The following is an 8,185-nucleotide window of genomic DNA, read 5'->3' on the forward strand; positions in this document are numbered from 1 at the left end:
AAAATTCCATTGTATATAAATACCACATTTCTTAATCCATTCATCAGTAGTGGGGCATCTTGGCTGTTTCCATAACTTGGTTGTTGTGACTAATGCTGCAATAAACATGGGTGTGCAGGTGCATCTGGAGTAGCCTGTGTTGCATCTGGCATTACTCTTGAGTAGAAGCAATAATAGAAGCATTGATTTGCAATTTCTGAGATAATGGTTGGGTTTTTTTTTTAATATCTGTATTAAATTGTATGTTGCCAGGTTAACTAACCGAGGACTAGTCTATTTATCTTTCTAACAGAGGAGCAGAAGGTCGGAGGCCATTTCTCAGAAGTCTCCTTCTTATAGCCCTAATTTACAATTTTCAACGAGAGGATTTTGTATAAACTTGTAAGTAGTAATAGGAGGAGAGACTGTTGTTTTACAGATGTCTTTGTAGTCAAGTTGGTGAACTAATGTGACAACCATAGTAGCTGTGATTAAATGTATGAAAACTTACCTTACTGCTAAGACTATTGGTAAGACACTCTCAGAAATTACCAAAATTAAAGGCCACTCCCACTAATATTTCCTGCACCTACTCAGTAGGGCTCCAACCTAATACTTTAGTATTAGCTTCCTCAACTTTCTTTCAGCAACATTCAGACCTTGGCTACCTCAGCTATTCAAATGTAATTTGAGCATTAGAGCCTGTTGCATACAAAATCAAGTAGATCAAGTGAATTCAGCTGAGGTGAGACCTAAAGGGAGCAACAGAATGTGGAATGTGCTCTTTCGCAGGAATCCTTCTTCTTATCAATAGGGATAATTTATTTAGCCCATCTCTCTGGAGAATATGAACCAAGGAATAAAATTCCCAAGATATCTGAGGATATCCTCTCCCTACTAATTCCAGTTTGGCACACAGTTTATTTCAAAAAACATTGTGGAAGGATAGAGGCTTCCAGGGATCAGCATTTAAATGTACTTATTTTCACACAGATCAAAGGAAATGATCCAGTCTTATGGAGAGATTCCTCTGAGAATGAAATACCAAAGAATGAGAATAACGGAAGGAAAGCTGACAAAAGCAAAGTAGGCATGTTAATAAACACAGCCTACACACGAAAGCAAGTATAGATACAGAAAACAACATGGGAGAACATACATTATTATATTGAAGCCAGACAAAGTTCCAACTTTGTGTGATTTCTCTCTTATGAAATTCCAGAAAATGCAAGAGTAATATACAGTCAATGAAAGATCATCAATAGATACTTTGAAGGGTAGATGGAGGTGGAGTGGTATAGGGAATCACTGAAGAGAGGCAAAGGAAACAATTCATAATGATATTCTCTATGGTTAGAGGTGTACATATTTGTCCAATAATCACATGTTCTTGAAGGTAGGATATATGTAATTAATTTGTGAAGATTAACATAGGCAAGCTTAGGAAATTATAATTTGAAAATTATATTTAATATATAAAATTTCACCAAACTAATATATACATGAATTATATGTTAAATTTTTTCATGATAGGTTTATTTCTAGTCTTCAAATACCAGAATATACATAATTAGGAATGATCTTGGAGTTCAATTATTTTTACCTAACACAACAGTTAGTTATATTAACAAATTAAACGTTCTCATTTGTCATAACTCTGTAGGAGAAAATTTCCAGTAGAAATGAAATTCCTTAGCACATGTCATACCTCATTGCACCCTTCTATCTTTCTTTTTGTTACTCATTCTTCAAGGTTTTTCATAACCAATGCTCTCTCTTGAAAAACTACCTTGATCTTTAAAATTACTCAGATTTTCTACTTCTTTTCTATCACAACCTCAATGATGTTATACATTTGTCATGTTCTGTGTTTGTCCCTGTGAATTTTAGCAATACAGAATAAAGAGAAAATGCCAAATGCAGGTATCAAAATAATAAACTAAATCTATCTGGCAAGGTTCACTCTATAAATCATTCATGACATAAAACCATTATTTATGAGAGGAGAGATTTTTAGGTAAAGATAGATTTTAATACTCTTGACTGAAGAATGCTGTTTGTACCTAGAGGTTAGGAAGAGCTGCTCAGGAAGAAGAGTAAAGATCATATTAATAAAGCTAATATGATATAAATACTAAAGGGGAAAATGGCATAGATCAGAACAAATGTAATGGGCAATTGTATTCACTTTTTTCATTCATATTCCAATGGCATGTTATTTATGTCTAAAATTTACCTCTTGATTTTGAAAAGAACAAAACATTTGAAGCATATGCTTGAAAGCTTCTTTTTACCTGCTGGTTTCTTAGAGTATAAATGAAAGGGTTTAGTAAAGGGGCCACAGAGGTATACAGCAAAGCTACACCTTTAGCAAATGTCACCATTTCCTTTGCAGATGGTTTCATGTACACAAAGACACAACTCCCATAAGTAATGGAGATGACAACCATGTATGAGGAACAGGTGGAAAAGGCCTTTGTTCTTTGCTGAACAGATGGAAATTTTAGAATGGCTTTGATGATGAAAGTGTAGGAGAGGACCACTAGAAACAACATGATGACAAGTGTCATCAAAGCTAAGACAAAAGTCAACAATTCTATGAAACGTGTATCTGTGCAAGAGATCTGCAAGACAGGAGAAGTGTCACATAAGAAATGATCAATTGTTTTGTATGCACAGAAATCCAGCTTGAGTCCCAAGATTAAAGGGGGCAAAATTGTTAAAAATCCAGTTACCCAGGAGCTGAGCAAAAGTTGGTAGCACACTTTACTGTTCATAATGATTGGATAATGCAGAGGTTTGCAGATAGCGACATAGCGATCATAAGACATAGCAGCCAAGAGATAAAACTCAGTAACTCCTAATAGAAAAAGAAAGAATATTTGAGTTGCACAACCATTATAGGAAATTATTTTGTCTCCATTGAGAATGCTCATCAAGAACCGTGGGATGCTCACTGTTTTGAATGAAATTTCTAAGAAGGAGAAATGTCGAAGGAAGAAATACATTGGAGTCTTGAGGCAGGGATCCAGCAGCGTGAGCAAGATGATGACTGAGTTCCCCATCAGGCTCAAGATGTAATTGAAAAACAGAAACAGGAAAACCACAATTTGTAGTTGAGGGTCATCTGTCAGTCCAACTAAACTCAACTTTATCTCCACTGATTGGTTCTTCATTTCTCTTTTGTCCTATCACATCTACATAAAATAAAAACTAGTATCACATGTTAGAACAGGCATTTCTTTCTTTCCAGTCATACAAAGTTCCATATTCAGAAACTTATGAATTCACAAATATTTTCACAAATCATCCTAGAGTTCCTCACAATGAACATATCCTCCACTCTCTGTATGTTTATAAGAATGCAGAGATTCTAACTTGTACAGAGTTGAGCAAGTCCTGTTTACCAGTTTACGAGAGGGAGATTACATTTGTGAAATGTAGATCCTTAGTCTGATTAGTGTTAATCTATGAACCATCTTTCAAATGCCTTATCCCAATAGGCTGTTCAAGTGTTTGATATTTCTTAACTTTTAACTTACCTAATATTTCAATTAAGTTCCCACTTGAGAGACACCATGTTTATAGGAAATCCTGTTTGTTATTCCTAGTAGCCACAGTAACTAACAACTTAGGGATATACGTAATAGTATAGGAAGTTTCTAAGAAGGAAAACTCCAAAGGAAAAAGTAAATGAGTGTTTAAAGTGAGAATCCACCTGGGTGAGTGTAGTAATGAACAGACTGAAGTAGTGCTAATTAAGTAATTGAAAAGCAGGAAGATAACGCAACTTGGAGGGTGGCTTATAAGTCATACCTGCTATGATAAACACTGTGTCTCTTGTATGGTTTCCCTTTACCATCCTCTATTTCATATCCTGTCTGAGTGGGAAAAATATCTCCATGGAAAAATAACAGTTATAACTAATGCTTAAGCTGTATTCAGAAAAATGATGTTTTTGGTGAGGTTATTCAATGTTCATTAATGTTTTATAGATAATTATGCTAGTAACACAAAATCATTGTATGTTAGAATACTTTGAAACAACACTAATTCTTTAGTTTGGAATTATAACAAGATGATAAACCTATAAATGTAATGACTATTGATTTTTATGTGAACAACTAGAAGACCAAAATTATTCTCTTTGAAAGGTGCTGTTGAGAAAACAAAAAGTCAAACCGCTAACTAGAAGAAAGCAATTATAAATCATATTATAACAAACTTATATCCAGAATATATAAAGAATATAAATATATAACCAAAATTCAATGATTAAAAAATCAATTTTTAAAAATTGGCCCAACAGTTGAATAGACACTTCACCAGAGAAGAAACATGAATGGCAAATAAGCACATGGAAAGCTGGTCAACATCGTTAATCATCAGGAAAATGAAAATGAAAATCACAATGAGGTGGTACTTACTACAATGTCAAAAATTAAAAAGGCTGACCATGCTGAGTGCTGACAATGATATGGGTTGTGTGATAGTCATGAGAATCAAAGAGATGTCTCCAACACTGCTGGAGGAAACATGAAGTGCTATGACCACCTCAGAAGCAGTTTGATAGTTTCTTAAAAGGTTAAACATACATCTATTATGTGACCAAACCATTCTACTGCTGGACATTTATTCAAGAAAAATGAAAGCACATGCTGTACAGAGACTTGTGCATGAGTATTCACAGAAGCCTCTTTTGTAACAGCAAGCAAATGGAAACAGTCCAAGTGTATCAACAAATGAATGGATATGTCCCTATAATGGATATTTCTCAGCCATGACCAGCTGACAGTTGATACAATACATGAATTAATGTATTAATTAATTAATACATGTATTAATGTAAAACAGTATTTCAGAGTGGAACAAAACCTAGATATCCCCCCAAAGAGTATATTTTGTATAGTGATTTTGGTCTCAATCTCATTGCTCTTAGCCCTGATGTTTATTATTTATCTCTATTTGTTGATTTGACATTTGGTTTGTTCTTGTTTTTTTTGGAGCTTAAGATGCATCATTACATTCTTTATTAATTATAAATCTGTATATTTTCATTTGCATAAGTACAATTGTTATAATTTCTATCACTTCTTTTTCCTTTTTTAGAGAGTTTTTTTACTGTTTTTCAGTTCATGATAATCATTAAGAATGTTGCACAAAAGATGAGAATGATAGCACATTTTCTATTATGAAATATTGATTTATATTATTTAAAATGCATTTTAGAATTCATAATAGTTGTTTAAGCTTTACACAAACACTTTGCCTAAATACTTCTTGACAGATTAATTTTTTTAAGTAAAATATGTGGAAAGTAAATTCCAGGAAGTGAAATCCTCACTGTGTTAGTTTGCTTTTGCATTGCCATGACAAAATATCTGAGAAAACAACATAGGGGACAAAGGATTTCTTTTGGAAGACTGTTTCAGAGGCTTTAGTCCATGACTGACTGACTACTTTATTAATGTACTTGAGGCAAGGCTAAAGAATCATGATGGAATGAAATTACAGAGGGTAGCTTCTCACCTCATGGTAGCTCAGAAGCAGAAAGAGCCTGATAGGAAGGGTCCAGGGACAAGATATATCCTTTAAAGTTACCCTCAGTCACCCACTTTCCCTGATAGTCCCCATATCTTAATAGTTCATTCAGTCATGAAAGCATTGATTGGTTAATACATTGATACAGTCAGCATCTTGTGATCTAATTACCCTTCAATAACACCACCATCTGTGAACCAAGTCTTCAGTACATAAACTCTTTTAGGGTTCACGTCAGATTCAAACCCTATTAATAATGGAAACTTTGTCTTTGTTTTGAAGTTTTTACTTATTGCAATGCATAGACTTAAATGATTTTGTTTAGGTAAATGATGGTGTCAAAATATACACTATTTTTCAAACTATTCCAAAACATTAGAAGAATACACACAAACATGGACACATACATAAATCCAAATAGAAAAATATATGCCTACCTTTAATGCATTATATATGCAGATACATATGTGCCTGTATTCATACATATCAATGTATCCTCAAGTTTTGGACAAGTTTTAAACAAGGTATGTATCCAAATATAAGCATAAATTTTAGATGTATGAATTTTGGATACCGATATTCAGAAAGGAGCTTACTCCTCAGGAAATTTCAGAAATCAAATATGTCCCCTATATCTAATGTTTATTTCTTTACTATTTTCCACAGAAAGACAAATGCATATATATAAATAATATAAAATAAATGTGATAAATATATATGTGTGCGTATTATGTGTGTATGTATCTGTATAAATGCATTCATATGTTTATATATATGCTTCTGTGCAATGTATATCAGAGTTAAAGATAATATGTATACGTGTGTATATCAAGAGATTTGGGGATTCATAAATAAGATCTATTTAACACTACTTAAAGTATATATTATTAATAGTCTGCATTTATCAATGGACTAATAGCTTGAAGATATGATATTACAGTAAGCAAGAAGTAGAATTTCAAGGTTTTTAAATGAAATAATATTTCAATTCAATTAGTATCACTTAAAGAAAATTTTCTAGAGAAACTGTAAAATGAAGAAATTTCTATGAAAGCTAAAAAAAATTAAAGGATTTTACTTTTAGTATATCTTAAGTAAACTATACCATTATAAAGTGTTTCTTCTACTTCTGTGTATAATTTTTTCCTGGAAAAACTCAAAAAACAATTTAGTTGTAGAATAAAACTAAAAAATTTTTATAATCAAACATCACAAGGAACAGTGGCAGAATAACAGAAATATAATTATAATTACATGAACAATATATTAAACAAATATGCTTTAAACTGTAAGAAGAGAAATAAGTGAACAAGGAGAGTGGGATGGCCGTGTTGATTGGAGAAGATCACTAAAATTTCACTTTTAAACAATGGCCTTTCAATATGCCTCTAAATCATGACACCACATTATTTCATGTACTTGTGAAAAACACGATCTTCCTTGCAATCTTCAGGAAAGCTCGCTTGACTTGTTGATTCCTTAGGCTATAAATAAAGGGGTTCAGCATGGGAGCTACTGAGGTATTTAGCACAGCAACTCCCTTACTCAAAGTCACTCTTTCTCTGGCTGAGGGTTTAATGTACATAAAAATACAGCTTCCATAAGAGATGGAGATGACAACCATATGGAAAGAACATGTAGAAAAGGCTTTTGTCCTCTGACTAGTAGAAGGAATCTTTAAAATTGTTCTGATGATATATATGTAAGATAGAAATATTAATGCCAAAGTGAACATTAGAGTAAACACGGCACAAGAAAATCCCATTATCTCTAGAATTTGGTGTCTGAGCAAGAAATCTGCAACAAGGGAAAATAATCACAGGCAAAATGGTCAATGATATTGGACCTACAGTAATCAAGCTGTAAGAGCAACATGAGTAAGGGGAAGATGATTAAGAAGGAAATCAGCCAGGAAGCAAAGACAAGCATTGTACAGACTTTTCGATTCATGATGGTCATGTAATGCAGAGGCTTGCAGATGGCAATGTAACGATCATAGGACATGGCAGCCAGAAGGTAAAATTCAGTGACTCCAAAGAGAATTACAAAAAACAACTGAGCTATGCAGTCATTAAAGGAAATAGTTTTGTCTCCTGAAATAATGGTGCCCAGGAACTTGGGTATACTGACAGTTGTGAATAAACTTCTAATAAGGAGAAATTCCTGAGGAAGAAATACATGGGGGTGTGGAGGTGGGAATCCAGCAGGGTGAGCATGATGATGGTCAGGTTCCCAGTGATGCTGAGCATGTAGGTGATGAAGAGAAAGACAAAGATCATCACCTGGAGCTTTGGATCATCTGACAATCCCAGGAGGATAAACCCTGTTATTTCTGTATGGTTATGCATTCTTCAGTTGCTTACTTATTTATTCTTTCCAAAGGTATAGGAGAAAGCACAAAGAAGAAAGCTGAATTGAGGATTTATCCAAATCCAAGTGCTGAGCTGGAATGTTACTGAAAGACTACGCCATTTCCACTTTCAGGGGAAATTTAAAGTCATCTGATAGTAACAATGATCCTTTAATTTCTCTTTTACAGAGAAAAACATTTTAATTAAGGCAGAGTACAATTATCAAAACTGCTATGAGAAACAATCTCATCCAAGTTAGAATGGATATTGTCAAAATCAAAGAAATAACATGCAAAAAAAAAAAGGCTGGTGAG

General features: G+C 33.5%; 2 pseudogenes; both read right to left on the reverse strand.

Annotated features, from left to right (window-relative positions):
* Positions 1-2,194: 2,194 nt before the first annotated feature.
* LOC141425516 (olfactory receptor 6C6-like) lies at positions 2,195-3,155 on the reverse strand (annotated as a pseudogene).
* Positions 3,156-6,931: 3,776 nt separating this feature from the next.
* On the reverse strand, positions 6,932-7,868 carry LOC109680667 (olfactory receptor 6C1-like; annotated as a pseudogene).
* Between the last annotated feature and the right edge of the window lie 317 nt (positions 7,869-8,185).

The sequence above is a fragment of the Castor canadensis genome, chromosome 8 (assembly GCF_047511655.1).
Source record: "Castor canadensis chromosome 8, mCasCan1.hap1v2, whole genome shotgun sequence".
Taxonomy (NCBI): Eukaryota; Metazoa; Chordata; class Mammalia; order Rodentia; family Castoridae; genus Castor; species Castor canadensis.